General features: G+C 34.3%; 1 pseudogene; it reads right to left on the bottom strand.

Annotated features, from left to right (window-relative positions):
* Positions 1 to 12,275, bottom strand: part of LOC119670442 — an 81,599-nt pseudogene extending 69,324 nt beyond the window's left edge.
* Between the last annotated feature and the right edge of the window lie 185 nt (positions 12,276 to 12,460).

The raw sequence follows: 12,460 nt of genomic DNA, 5'->3' as shown, positions 1-12,460 counted from the left end.
ATAATACTAATAAAAACAATATGATTTTAACAATTAACTATTTATAATAGTTGATTGAAACTTCCATAAGCTGTAGCTTATAAACATATTCTAATTATAAAAAAACTTCTTAGAAACTTCTTACAGATTTGCCGCGTACGATTAAAATATGTGAAGCCATTGCTTCAAATTTGACAGGTTCAAAGTTCTAAACCTGGCACCCACAATCCAACAATTATATACAGACTTCTTTGGTTATATTCGCAATAGCTGTACGATAACCCAAAAATGTGGTTCAATAAAAATAAAATAAAATTGTGTTGTAATTCACTATCATTCCAAAATCTTTCAACTAGTAAAATAGCGTTCTATCGTGATAAATAACTTTAAAAAATCAATATGTAACATAGTTTTATATTAATGTTATTCTATAGATTAGAGTGAATGCTAATAAAAATATGAACCATGGATTTTATACGAGCTACTCTATGTATAAAATATCTGACCAGGAACTGTGTGAATAAAAATTATTTTTGTCTAAAAATTCTTCTGATATCAAGCCATTTGGTATTGGGGTGTGATCAATCATGAGTTTGATGTGAATATGCTGAGATCTTGAGTAAAAATTTCTCTGAATTCTCTCTCTAAAACAAAGATTGGCGCTAAAATCGATCAAGGCTTTAGTCAACAAATCTTAAGTATAGTGTTAGATAGCGAACACTGCAATATGTGACGATATTTCAAAGATTATAATACCATGAAGAGAGAATTAATATAGCCTATAGTTCTTTGTATTGAAACCTTATATTTCAGATAAAAATGAAGAATGTACAATACTGAAAGTATTAAATTTTGAATTTAATTATCGATCTATTTTTTTAATAATGGTTTTTGTAGGTTACTTAGGTCACTTTTTGTTAAAATTAAAATTCAATGTTTCTTTAATATTTTTTAATATATTCCATATTTTGACGCTCCTAGAGAGTCATCATTAGGATAAGGATGTAACATAAATTAATATTAATGAAATCTATATCTAAGCGTCATCCTCTTTATTCTATTCTATGGTATACATTGCAGTGCAATATGAGAGTATATCCAAATATAGAATAGAGACTCCAAATATAGAATATATTAAAAAATATTAAACAAACGTTGAACTTTATTTTTTACAAATAGTGACCTACAGCCGGATAAAAAATATAATAAAAACCATTTACACTAGAAGTATATATATCCAAACGTAATTGATATATATATATACCTATATACCAGATATAATAGAATTATTGTGTGATATTTTAAATATCATATGTTATATATCATAGCATATATTTAAGTTGAATAATTGAATATAATTTATATAATAATACAAAAGTATATAATTATAAATATATATATTTACGTTGTATACATTATATTGTTGTAAAAATATTAAAAGCAGTTCAATGAGAATGTATTTAAATTTATTTTTTAATATTTTGTTTTAATTTTCGCTCACATGCGAGTACACAAAACAAACAAAAATAATTAATTTTCATTATTAAAATTCTTTATTTTATGTTTATGTTTTGAATAATTTCATCCAGAGAAGAAAATGTGAAAATTCAATTTTGCAAAATCCAAATGAAAAGCGGAAAACTCATTCCCGAGCACTGAATTCCAGTAATTGGAGCATAATTATTCGACAAAGCGTTGGAACTTTTGATATTAAGCTGAGCATGTAAAACTGCAGCTCGAAGTCTCAAGTTGCAACGAAATGAAATTCGAATTAAATAAACAATAAAAAAGCATTTAAATGTTAAATTAAAAAGTTATAACGTCATCAGAATGTCAGTAATTTGATTAGCTGAGTTAATGAAGTCATTTTCTTCTGCCATCGCCTCGCCTGGCTGTTTGCCTTTTGCTTATTTGCTTATTTGGCGCAGACAAACACTTTTCAGTACACGGAGACAAGGTAAAACGATCTAGACAGACGGTCATCGAGTCGGACTGAACGACAGACACTGAAATGCAAACAAGGCTTTTAGTTATTTCTTCATACATAAAATATCTTCATAAACTAATTTCCAGACGAATTTCGTTGGGCATTCAAGCAAAAATATTTGTTGAGAAACCTTACGTTTCGTTTTAAGACGAAGTAAAGTTGTTAATGACACACAACATGCAAATATACTTAATTCATTGTAGATACAATTCGGAGAATACACATCTATAGAATGGCAACAGCCATAATTGAACAGCCATAATTACACAAAATTCCAAATTGTTTATTAAATATTTACACAACTTGTTTGCTAACATTGAATAATTTTTAAAAATTATTTAAAATATTTTCTAGCATGTTGGCCCGAACTTATTTTTGATTGGAAATAAAAAACGACATGAAATATTAGAAATAGTATAGATGTATCTTAACAATTATTTTAATCAATATTTAATATGTACTAAAGTTTCTTAAAAACAATTGATACCTTGGGCGGAGGTCTCACTACTAGAATTCATGGAATACTGACCGATAATGATTTACTGATACTACTACATACACAATCCAATTGAAATTGTATCTTCCTATCAAACATTAGTAATTACTGAAGTATTTTAGTTTTATTTTCTTAACGTAACAAACTCATTAAAAACATTTTTCTTATCAATAAAATTTTCCTATAAAAATTTGATTCAGACAAATTTGTAATCAAAAAGACTTTAAAGCTGCTTAATCAGCTTAAAGCCGCCCGAAGAGTTCATTAAATGAAAACGTTTTCGATAACTTCAGCGTTCTGTGACCTTTCGTTGGACGAACGTCGAATGTGTCAAACGTTTAAAAAAGAGTTTAATTTTAAAAACTTAATCAATGTCGACATTTAATTAGAATTTAAATTTATGTCTCGACAGAACAACAGTGACACTGCATGACGCGTCTTAGTCCAGCTGGAACCGAGAAAATATGAATTTCTTCATTATTATGAAGAAGAAATTAAAATTTTGAAGTCGATTGAGAGTAGTGACTGTTATAGATCACATCCATTAGCCAAGTTTATGGACTCACTCTGTAGATTTCATACATTTTAAGATACAAATTACATTTAAATACTGCAATTAAAATGAGTACTTAAAGCACTGCTCCAAAGCGAACGAATTAAATTTTCAAAAGGCAGAGGAAATTTTTTAAAACAGAAACTTTCTGAATATTTTATGTGTCTGTCGCTCTTGACGAAAGGGTCAAACCTGGTAATAAAAGCGGAAATTTATTGCTAGGGAAATGGAGCAGTAAAATTTTATTTACTAATTTACTAATGCAGACAAAGGTAGGCAATTATTAGTTTTTATTATTCCGTCTAAATAATAAATAAGATTTGAATATTTTATTTGACGTGTTGCACCCTAAAAGGGGCAAATAGCACAGGGTCGCTTTCATTCGGTATTCATATGTATAAATCTTGTGAATGTAAGCCTGCACGAGAATTGCGTGACACATCGCACCACAACACAAATGATGACGTTTTAATGATCGACGACGTTATAATATTTCTTCTCCCCTTCACACAACTAAATTTGCTTAATGCGGCACAATTCATGCCTCAATCAGAAGGAAAGACCAGAACTCACAACTGAATTGTCCTTGCAGCAACCCTTATAGCACTCGGACTTAAAGCACTCGGAAAGCCTACGTTCTGGCACAGGCACTTTTTGTCCTTAAATGTGCCCAAATAAAAGCAATCCTTGAATTTAAAAATCAATTTTTTGTTATGCGCTTGACTTCATGTGCTGAGTGATTTCTTTCTTATCCTAAGTGTCGAAGTTTTTTTCTTGAGGATATTTTGGATTCTTATTGACACAAGAATATTGTTAAAAGAGATAAAAAAATTAAATCGTTTGGTGAAACTAATTTTGTGTCAAAACAAATGAAGGACAACTTTTTAGAATTTCTTTTCATAAATCAATACAAATGCCTCTTTATTTGTTTCTTCCCTACCCTGACCCTACCCTGACTTCGTTTCCAGAGTGTCAACGGATTGATTTCACTGCCTTCATGCAATTACCATAAAGTCGAGAATGTTAATTATTATTTTGTTTAAATTGTCTCGTTAGTACATTAACTGCAATTGTATCTGTGGCGGTTGTGTGCATATTAATGCAGTTTATGCAGTTTAAAAATGCATTTCGTGCCATACAGCGGACCTCATTACTCGGAATGAGCATTTGTTTTGCTTATGAAATCGACACGCGGCAATTATTTCATTTTTCAATTTTTTATTTCTTGCTTAATTAACAATTTTTATTAAATTATTTGCTTTAAAATTCAGTTGCACCGAGAGGAGCGTTTTCACAGTTATATCACGTCAACCTAATTAAATTCGGGGTTGAGAGTGTGAAAATGTGTTCAGCCTTGGACGCACTCCATATCGCATAACGTACGAGCAATGACGTCCAATGCATTTTTAAGTAGTTTATGTGTGGAATGAACTCACTCACTCTCAAGTGTATTCACTGCGGTATTCAACGCCAGCGGAAGGCAGTCTACGTGTGAATACCACGGTTCCCAAAATATAGAAGGAAAGGAAAACCGGCGAACGATGCGGGTGTATGGTAAAAGCGTGCTCGGTGGGCAACGTGTTCACATCTGTTAAAAATAGACGTGATGGCGACTACTTAATACTATAAATTCGTTCTTCTTCTTCTTCTTCTCACAAACGAGCGAGCGAGAGATTATGAAGTGTCTTAGTATTCCGTAAATGCTTTGATGAATTATTGCGAAAATAAGCAAATAAATTAATTTTTTTCTCAATAGCAGAACCATTCAATTATTTTTTAATGTCAAAAGATTAAAGCTATTAAATATTTATTTATATATATTTTTGTTTTCATATAACGTATTTTTATTCTGTAATTATTGTATAATATAGTATATTTGCCTTTAAATTCTATTTTGTTTATTTTATAATTTAAAACCTGCTGTTTTTTTAATGTTATTGTGGTATTGAATTAATGTGAAATGATTTGATTCATGGCTTCCCGCAAACGTCTTAAGCTGCTTAACTTGTTTCGCTTATGGTAATGAATACAATATATAATAAATAATATTTGAATAAAATAAAATATAAATTATTTTGTATTTTTATAAATGTGCTCTAACCGCTCCTTAAAACTGCGGCTCTTAAGATCAAAAACAATGTCATTCGAAACCTGATCATATCTGGTATCTTATATGATTCAACTAAATTATATTAATTACACTTTTCGATAATACTTTAAAACTACTAATGAGTCTTAAAATATATTTTATTTACTTTTAAAGATTAGTAGAATAATAAATAAATTTGTAGTTCTTACATATTTACTCTTTTTGACTTGAAACACACAAATAAATTATTGCTCTAACAAATATACTTATTCTATATACATTCTTCCGTGAGAAGTTGTATCTCTCTCATGTAGAGCGGAATAGCCATTAGGTTGTGGAATATATAATAATTCCCGCAAATCAGCATACTCTTACAACTACTTAGAGGTGCAAATGCCCCATTTTGCAGTTGGGATAAGTCTAGCATCACATTTATATAAACCACGTCGTGCTCATTAATTGTCTAACCCTTCGCGCTCCAGTAGTAGTCGAACGATCACTATTGGAGTCAAAATAAATAAAACTTTCTAGATATATAAATTCTAGTGAAACGATCAATTTCATCTTCCGGTGATATTTGTTTTTCTTTCTTTGGTTTATTTATTGAATCTTACTAAATAGAAATTGACAATAATTTTGCGAATCTTAAAAAACTAACATGTATGCTATTGAGCTAGGGTATTCATATTTATCAATGATTTTATTTTAAGGCGATTTAGTACAGTTGCAGAATATAAGTTTCGAACATGAGGATATGGATGCGACTTGAGTCTCTCTCGGAATTTAGGGTTTTGGTGTTATTGTTCTCTAATATACTGTCGATATTTTATGTCATTTAGACAAATAACAGCTGAAGTATTCAAGTGATAAAAATAATGCTGCGCTTCTGGTGGGATCCAACAGTTGAATTACACCATAAACTGCTTAAGAAGCAAATATTATTACTAATCGGATAGAAAAAAGTATAAAAACAGAAATAGACTAGATAATATATTGCTGTAACTTTCCTGAATTAATGAGAATCCATTTATGTAAGTAAATATATGTGGACTCAGGTTAAAACGAACTCAATGAAATGATATGTGACCATAATTATATAGATGAACAATTTTTTAGATTTTTCTGGACTGTTGCTGGACTAAGGATTTATTCAGTTAAATTTTCCTTTAAAACATTATATCTTCAAAATTATTAGAAATGCAAAAAAACTTCCACCAAAAATATTTAAGAGATTGATATATGACATCAATTATACAGATGAATTATTTTTTAGATATTGAGGGTTTCGTGGCTAAAGATTTGTTTTAGTTAAACCTTTTTTTGAAACATTTTAATCTTGAAATAATTGGAAAAACTTCACGATAATTGTCTTCACGATTTTTGTCTTATAATGAGGCAGACTCCATCACTCCACACTCCATAACTGTTATTTATCGTTAAAAAAAACGTCTTCAGTCATCTATTCAGAGGATGTGAATCATATATTAGAGTATTGAGCTAAATTACCATTATCAAAAATGAAGGAAATTTAACTAGTTTTAGGAAAAGATTTGCTATTGTTTTAGGTATGAGCTTCTATAAATTTATTCGATTTTTATATCTTCAAAGTATTATAAATTAATTAACATTGCGAATATTTACTTTGTGTGGAGTTCTCAGTCAGGCAGTGAGGCGACGTGTCATACTATATACAGATATAGAAGTGTAGAAGATATCACTGTGTGTTATATTAGGAATGTTTAGCATTTGGTTTTGGTGCGGATGTCGTGTCATTTGAATCATAAACCGAATTTGTGTGATTGAATGACAAAGATTGTCGCTTGTTTTGAAATTCTTGGTAATATTTGTTTATCTTCGCATAGTCAGACGGGAAACACGTTTCAGATATTTTAGCACTTCTAACAACAAAAAGCGTTTCTGTTTACTTTGCATTTTTAATGCATTAATGCTGGCATTTTATGGCTATTCTAAGCTTAATTTTCATAACAAAAGCCTTTGTTCGAAGAAATGTGAATCTCCAGGCAATGTTTGTAATGCGTCACGTTGGCACCGTTTCACTTATTCGTTTCAAAATAAAAAGGTGCTGATTGCTCATTTTTATCTGTATTGACACATTGATAAGACGGAATCGAATGTGCCCGATAAGATAAACAAAAATGCTATTATAAATATAAGCATGCATTTACATTTGCTTGTAGATACGTAAGCACAAGCTCATGCCTGCATATGTGAGATACATGTTCACTTACAAGCACAAAGCGAGAAAATCGAATTATTTATAGTTGCGAGGTGGAAATTGACCTCATTTCGAGTACGTAAAGCATAAAACTTGGAATATAAATTTTATTTTATGGAGACAAGTCCTAAGTACAGTTGGTAATTGTAACTTTCAAGTCATTGTACTTCTACGATTGCAAACATAAGTATAGCACACACATACTTCTTCAGGAGAAACGTAATCTACCTAAGAACACTTTCACCTTCTATTTTTTAGCACTCGACATGAGGAACGTCTGTCAGTCTTGTTTGATTTAAGTTACTAACAAATACTTGATTCGCCTTTAACCTAACCTTGTTATGACCGAATTCGTTAATATAAATTATTTACTTTATGCCTGCAATTATCTTTACCATTACATGTTTTTCGCTCCTCCGTTCCACTTCCCCATGCACCTCGCAACGCGCGGTTAGTTGCCAACTAACGCCGCTCGAAGTCTCCGTATTTTAATTGCTACTGCCACTTAGTCGCACTTAGCCTCTTTTTCTAATGTAATTTATTTTACATCTTCGCCTGAAAGCCACAAGTAGCTAAAGTAACGAAAACTTTGTTTATATTTACCTAACATTGTACTTGAAGATAATATTTTCGCTTCTTTTGTTTATCTTAACTCATAAAGTATTCCGCATTAATGGCTAAAAACGTACACGGCAAGAGGACGGAGACACTGCCTCGCAGCGCAACATTGAAGTGCCAGCAGAAAGATACTTTAATATTTAATGAGTCTATAAACTTAAAAACTTTTCACATACTTTAATGTTTCACATATAATTCGTTAATGTTTGCTTTGTTATTGCTTATTTTGGCAAGAAACCGAGGAGCACGTAACGACATGGCTCTGCCGCTGCCATCTCTTCCAGCACATGAAGCAGTCGAGAATTAGCAAATAAAGACTTCGCGATGTCGTAAGATACAGACATGTCAGATACATTATTTACCATTATTTACCAGATGAAACTACTTCTAAAAATAGCAATAACAGCAACATATTTAAATAGTTGCTATTTTTAGCTAGGTTAGGTTAGGTTAGGTTAAACCGGCGATCCCAGGGGGATCCACTTAGGCCCATAGGCCCATTGTGATACCGTATTATTTAGAACCCACGGGCTAAAACCATCCAGAACCTTTAACAAAGCTTACAATGCTACATAGAGGGAGTTCTCGAAGTTCGTCAAGATCCTCAAAAAAGAAAGCCACCAAAAATTTAAGGCGACGCCGTGCATGTGCCGGACACGAAGAAAGCAGGTGAGAGGCACTTTCGTCATCCTCACCACAACTGCGGCAAAAATGGTTGAACGGTAGATTCAGTCTCCTAGCATGATTACCTAGAATACAATGACCTGTTAGTAAACCCACTACAAGACTGATATCTCTACGGGATAACTCTAAAAGAGATTTCGATTTTCTATTGTTGGTCTGTGGCCACATTGCATACAGATGCCTGCATATCGCAGAGTCTTCCCATCTTTTATTAAAAAGTTCGGCACAGGAAGAACTCAAAATCAATTTGCATGAAGTCAACGATATGCCCAGATTGTTTAGGTGTTCCGAGTGGTTCCCTGAAGCACCACGTCTGGCTAGCTCGTCTGCTTTACAATTGCCGTAAATATCCCTATGACCGGGAACCCAGATTAGAGAAATATTGAACTGCGTCGACATCTCATTTAGAGATGTGTAGCAGTCAAGGACCGTCCTAGATGTGAATTGAACAGAACTCAAGGACTTTAAAGCAGCTTGACTATCCGATAGTATATATATATTCCTTTCAAGTATATTACCTACTTCTAGACAAGCTAAAGCTTCCTTAATGGCAATTACTTCTGCCTGAAAAACACTACAGTGATCCGGAAGCCTATAGCAGGAGGATATATTCAGCCCCTCTGAGAAAACTCCACTGCCTACGCCGCTCCCAGTTTTTGAACCATCAGTAAAAATTTGCAGACCCTCACCCAGGGAGGGACCTCCTGACAACCAAGCTTCCCTGGATGGGAATCTAACAATAAATTTTCTATCAAAGTCGAGAATCGGAGAGGTGTAGTCAATGTTATTTGGAGTAGGACTGAAAATATTTAGAATCGAGCCGTGCCCATAGTCACTAGCCTTCCATTGTGAAGTAGCCTTAAGTCTTAGGGCAGATGATGCTGCCAACTGCTTACTGATGATGTCAAGTGGCATTAAATGGACCATTAGATCTAATGCTATAGATGGTGTTGTACACAGAGCACCACTTATACAGAGTTCAGCCCTGCGCTGAACCCTGTTCAGTACCGTACAGTACGAAGATTTATCAAGAGCTGTCCACCATATGGCAATGCCATACAGAAGTATTGGTCTAATGACAGCAGTGTATAGCCATTGAGCGATACGTGGTTGCAAACCCCACCTTTTACCAATAGCTTTTTGACAAAGGAGCAAAGCAACGTTTGCTTTCCTAGCCCGCTCCAAAACATTTTCTTTCCAGCTCAGTTTCCTATCGAAAACAATGCCTAAAAATTTTGCTTTCTCAATATATTGTATCGCAGAACCTTTAATATAGAGTGGAGAAAGATTTGGAACCCTATGTTTTCTGGTAAATACTACGATTTCTGTTTTTCTGGGGTTAACCCCGAGACCACATGTCAGTGTCCAATTGTTAAGAATATTCAGGCCATACTGCAAAATATCCCTTAAACTAGTAGCATATTTTCCAGTAACTGTTAGTGCAATGTCATCCGCATATGCAACTGTCCCGCATCCCGCTCTCCCCAGTTTTTGTAACAGTTCATTCACCGCTATATTCCAGAGGAGAGGAGAGAGTACGCCCCCTTGGGGGGTACCTCTATTTACCCGTCTGTGTGTTGCTGATACACCCATTTGTGCTTCAATAATTCTGCCAGTTAGTAGCTGACCGATAAAGCTGATGAGCGCATCCTCAACACCCAGACGCGAGAGTGCGTTAGCTATTGCATTGGGAAGAATATTGTTAAAAGCTCCTTCAATATCTACGAAAGCCACTATACAAAATTCTTTTACTTTAAGAGTTTTTTCAATAGTACAGGTGAGGGCATGGAGTGCTGTCTCTGTGGATTTACCCTTAGTGTAGGCGTGTTGTGACGGTGACCAAAGATTGGGATCTATAACGCGCCTTATTTCAAAGTCTATAATTCTTTCTAAAGCTTTCAGTATGAAAGATGAAAGACTAATTGGACGGAGTTCATTAGGGTTACTATGAGAGGTTTTACCCGCCTTAGGAATAAAAACAACTCTAACCTTTCTCCATTGAGTTGGAACATAATTAAAAATGAGACAATATTTAAAAATGGCCAGAAGCCAGTTTTGTATTTGATCCCAAGAGTTTTGCAGCTCAATAGGATGAATACCATCCGGTCCTGGTGATTTATATGGCTTAAAGCTAAAAATGGCCCATTTTAGAGTTTGTAGGTTTAACTTGATAGAGTTTACCGGTGCGTAGTTTAAACATTCTGAGGATTCCGTCGAAGCAAAGGATCCTGGAAAGTGGGTATCTAGTAATAAATCTAGTGACTCCCTACTGTTATTTGACCAAGTCCCATCCGGTTTTCTTAGCAACTCAGGAACAGAAGGATTTTTAGATAGGATTTTGCGTAGTCTAGAGGTTTCAGAGTCCCTACTAATCTCTTGACAATATGATTGCCAACTAATCCTCTTAGACTTACGTAGTTCTTTCTTATAATTCTGCAGAGAGATCTTATATTCAGACCAGTCACTCTCATTTCTATTTAGCTTTGCCCTATTAAAAAGTCTCCTGCATTCTTTCCTCAATTGACCTAAGTTTCTATTCCACCAGGGTGGGTTACTCTTCCTACTAGGTCGAGTTGAAGGACAGGCAAGGTTAAAAGCTTCATTAAGTATTGAGGTAAGATCTCCTACCTGCTCGTCCAGATCATTTATATTCTCTGGCGGATAAAGAGTAGAGTTTGTCAGCAGCTCATTTATAGATGATTTGTACTTTGTCCAGTTTGTATTCCTGACATTTCTGAAAGTTTCTAAACTGGGGGTACTTGATTTCTTTAAGTTTATAGAAAATTCTAAAATCATATGGTCTGAAAAAGAGTGTCTAGTGGACACTTTCCATTTTCTTATAGACCCATGAATTTTGGCAGTAGTCACGGTAATGTCTAAAACCTCCTGCCTGTTTTTGGTAACAAAAGTCGGCCTATTACCGTCATTACATATAAAAAGATTATTACTAAAAATAAAATCGAAAAGTAACTCACCACGTTCATTCGTGTTTGAGCTGCCCCATATTTCATGGTGCGCATTTGCGTCGCAGCCCAAAATGATATCTGCACCAAGTCTCCTAGCGTCAATTGTCAGCTGTTTTAGGCTACTTGATGGTAACTCTTCGTGATCATGAGCCATATATGCAGATACCGCCCATATCTGGCCCCAAGGTCCCTCAATACTTACTGCGGTTAGGTCTTTGTCACTATACTGCGAAAGCATGAGAGCGTTATATATTTTATTTATTAATATGCAGGATCTAGGCTTACCCTTGTTTACCGCATACATTAAGTCAAAGTTTTTAGTCCTGAGTCCGCAGACAAGATCCTTGAAAACCCATGGCTCTTGCACCAGGACCATATCAGCCTCGTTGTTGCTGAGGCATTGCAACAAGCTGGCGGACGCAGCCTTGCAGTGGTGCAGGTTAATTTGTAGTACCCGCATCATGATTTGTTTTGGATGTGGTAGTGTCCACCACTGTAACGTCAAGCGCGCTATCTTCTTCAGATTCATTTTCAGAGTTCAAAAGTTCTTCTTCGTCAAAAAGATAGCGCGTACCAATACTCTCTTCAGATGTAATTGAAGGAGTTGGAGAGGACATAGTCACGTCCATATTTATTGAATCAGAAGTGGTAGGCAGTATTTCTACTGGGCCCACTGAGCTTGCGGTAGCAGTTTCAATATCACCCGCTTCCATTATGGTATCAACAGTGCCTTGCGGTGCTGCTGGACCTGTGTCGTTAGGTAAGGATTGCTCCTCGTCCTTTTTATATACCCTCATTGTGATGGCTGAGAAACCGTAGTTAATAACACCGTTTGATTTCGCCAAAGTGGCC

This window comes from Teleopsis dalmanni, chromosome 1, assembly GCF_002237135.1.
Source record: "Teleopsis dalmanni isolate 2A chromosome 1, ASM223713v2, whole genome shotgun sequence".
Taxonomy (NCBI): Eukaryota; Metazoa; Arthropoda; class Insecta; order Diptera; family Diopsidae; genus Teleopsis; species Teleopsis dalmanni.
This window is presented reverse-complemented; position numbering and strand designations above follow the sequence as displayed.